Consider the following 3,662-nt stretch of genomic DNA (forward strand, 5'->3'; position numbering starts at 1 on the left):
GGGCTGATTATTGTCGGAAGAGAAGCGATTACCTTACCGTCGCTCCTCAAGAAAAAGAGCACTGCGAAGCGGGACGGGACGAAATCAGAAAGCCATTACTTGAAGGACGAAGCGCTCGAGTTTTTATTCTGTGAGTGGCGTTGGGAAGGAGAAAGATACGGAGTCCACGTGTCAGGGAACGTTCTGGGAGCTAGGAGCGAACACCAGAAGGAGATGGAGCACCAGACGTGAGTCACGTGACACGATTAAAATGTTTAGGATACTACCTTCTTATCACATAATTCAATTGTATTTACATATCTAATATCAGCATTTTATAATTATATATATAATATTTTAATATCTTAAAATGATACATGAAAAATTATATCTTATATTATAAAATAAATAAAAATAATATTTTCTATGATATTGCACCCAAAAATAGATGCACGAATCTCCAGATAATCTAGTGGTCTAGATTAGAAAGGACAAGTTGAGGAACATTCCTCAACCGAAAAACTATAAGAACTCATAAACCTAATTGAAGAACCTTATGTTGAACAATAGTCAGCTAATTGAAAGTTGGCGACTGACTAACAAGAAATAGGCATTCATGTCAACAAAGGTCAAAGTACCCCTAGCAATCTTATACAAACATGAAACTCTCTTAACAATTCCCCTAAAAATCTTCAAGTATCTCCAGAAATAATCAAGGAACAAGCGAGGTGATTGACCACCTTTGGGCTGATTGGTTGTCTATCTCAAACCCGATTGGCTTCCTAGAGCGAAGGTTGACCAGCATCTAAGCAAAATAGCCGACTAACATCTACTTCGTCAACCGACTCAAGGACCTACCGACTAGAATATCCAAGTACAATGAAAAAAAGCAAAAATCAGTTATGAATATGAAAAGGCAATATAAGAGAGTGTTGTTTTGTCATGCCCTTTAAAGCATGGGTGGATATGTAATTTTTCACCTTATGATTCTCTATCTTCTAGAAATAGGGGGTTTGTAGTAGTATTAAGGGCATTTTAGGCTATTCTCTCTAGGCTCATAATCTTTAAAAAGATTTGTATTTTATTTTCTCTTGTAATACCCTAGTTACAATTGATTAAATGGGTCACAGAACTTGAGAATACCCCAATTTGCTACTACGGGGCAAGTTTATGTCTGTTCTTTTATTTATTTCTCCCTCACTCTACTAATCCCTCAAGGTTAATACCGCTCTGATCCTTGTGCAAGCCTTACAGGGAAATTTTGGATTCAATATCCTAAAATTTGTGGTGAGTGTTAAGCATACTACCTATGAGAAGGGATGCAACATCGAGTAGAAACACATCTAAAAGACTACAAAATAGGGAGCAGGTTATGGGTTCATACAATAATAGATCTGGAGCCTAAAACGTTGTTTTCATCTTCCTAAAGGATTTATATATAAGGTGAGTACATCAAAACAAATATACATCTCCCAACTATAAGAATTAGTTGTCCAACGGTACTTGAGCATCATTTGATCAAATTCCAAGTGGTTGAGACACTACTTCACATATAAAGGGGGTATTACTGCAAAAAAATTTCTAATGTAACTAATTTCTCTAATGTCTTCCCAGATCCAGCTGACACTTGGGTAACTTGAATTCAAGAAACCACACCGGCGACAACTCCATAGAGTTCATGTCAGCAAAGTAGTCCACAATGCTCCCCGCAACAAAATTCTGGTCTCCACTTAAATCGAATAAAGTTATGGACGGGGTTCCCTACCCAAGACCGATAAGCTTCATTAAAGGTAAGGCACAAATCACTCCAACTGCGAGTCTCAACAGTTACCTCCGCTAAGACAGCGACAAGATCCGCCTAAGTCTCTGGGAAAGGCAAGACCTGATCGAGGCCATAACCTGACCATGTCATTTGGACCTTGAAGTGTATGATGCAGGCCATACGACAATGTCATAAAATAAATTCCACCGACAGTGACACTATAAATGTTTGATCGGCACCCTAATAGCAAAACAAACCCACAACACCAAGCATCAAACATCTAGTCTTGAAGCTTAACATTGACATGTTGAAACTCACCACAAAGTAAGTCAACCACACATCGCAATTATTTGTGTTAAGTAATAATACAGTTAAAAAGTATCACATATTAATCCCATTAGAAATGTGTTAAGAATTATTTTGTAAGGTGAAGCTCTAGTTTACTAAACTTCTAAACTTAGATTAGTGTGATCACAAACAAGAGATGGTTTCCTAAAATCTTACATGAAGATGAAAAAAAAAGATAATGTGTTTGGAAAAGATGGAAAATAGTAGCATACCAAACTTACTGTTCTTCAAGTTATGTGAAGCTTGCGCCCTTGTGATTTAAGATTTTCTTAAACTTTCTGCAACGTGATCATTGTAAAAAAGGATAGAAAGCCTCCTTATGCCTATATCTAGGTCAAAAGAAGGCTAGAATCTGTGAAGTTAAGGCTTCCTTAATCCCCATGGTATCCTGCAGATTTTTTATAATCCTCCTTCTAGGATGTGAAACCCGGAAAAGAATGGCTATTATTACACAGATTTTGTAATTAGCCATTATGTTCCTTCGTGCAATGGGTAGGAGCCATAGATCATAAAATATATTAAATTTGAATTTGTCAAATCAGGAGTACGTTCAATTCTATAGTTAACATAAAAAATGAAAAACCTTAATATCTCAAGATAATGATATAGGAGAAGAAATGATCTAGAAAACCACTAAAAACAACCAATAAATCATAGAGGCGTGAAAGGAAATTTAGCTATGCATTATAGAAAGAATCCCGGAAAAACATCTTATTAAAACAATTGATGCAAGAAAAACTTAAAATAAAATACTTACAAAAATAATTTGTTCCCTCTTCAATAGCTATCAACTCCTCTCTCATACAATAACCTCTTAAAAGATATAAGAGTAATGCAAAGAAAAAAGGTAGAAACAACCCTTAAGACCTCAACGCTAAGAGAGGAAGAGGAAACCTAGAGAAAACTGTCAAAAAACCTCATCTTTGGTGCTCAAGCCGCCGCCAGATATCTCCTCATCCAAAAGAGTGCTTCTATTCATGTCTAGCTTTCCCATTTAAAAATCCATAAAAATTTGATGTGAAAGTACCTTCCAAAATGAGATCTGGCGGCTTGGTTGCATGACCATGCCTAAAACCATAGTGGTCACACCCGAAAATAGCATGGTCACGACAGTTCTAGCATGGTCATGCTCAGATCAAGCATGGTCACACCCAGATAAGGCATGAATACACCAAATAACACAATTTCATGCGTGTTCGCTCTGTTTTATGTGCTTGACACCTATAACCTGCAAAATAGCACAAAGAACCTTCCACAAGAATAAAATCAAAATAAATGAGGTCAAATAGAAAGTAAAATAGAATGATAACATGTAGGTAAAATCATTTAAAATTGACTCATATCAAACATTAAAATTGCTTTGAAAGAGGTTTCCTCCCCAATAGCAAGTTTCAGTGGTTACCCCAGTGAAGGTGGTAACAAGATCCACCTTAGTTCTAGGGAATGGTGTAGGCTATCTAAGGAGAAAAATTAAATCAAAGCAAAATGAGAAAGGTAGTGTAAGACTTGTGCCAGGTCATAAAAAATAAAAAAAAATGATTAACAATTTTTCACAAGGTTTGAGTCATCCACC

The 3,662-nt window shown here is 36.4% G+C and overlaps 1 protein-coding gene across 2 annotated transcripts in view; it reads right to left on the bottom strand.

Moving 5' to 3' along the window:
- LOC110036731 overlaps window positions 1-209 on the bottom strand; it is a 15,712-nt gene extending 15,503 nt beyond the window's left edge. The window contains exon 1 of one of the 2 annotated variants that reach the window (XM_020741244.1): window positions 38-209. The gene's annotated coding sequence lies outside the window, so the exon portion shown is untranslated. Of the gene's footprint in view, window positions 1-32 lie in introns of both variants that reach the window. The other variant, XM_020741243.1, reaches the window with a different exon arrangement.
- Between the last annotated feature and the right edge of the window lie 3,453 nt (window positions 210-3,662).

Source organism: Phalaenopsis equestris, unplaced genomic scaffold, assembly GCF_001263595.1.
Source record: "Phalaenopsis equestris unplaced genomic scaffold, ASM126359v1 Scaffold210247, whole genome shotgun sequence".
Lineage (NCBI taxonomy): Eukaryota > Viridiplantae > Streptophyta > Magnoliopsida > Asparagales > Orchidaceae > Phalaenopsis > Phalaenopsis equestris.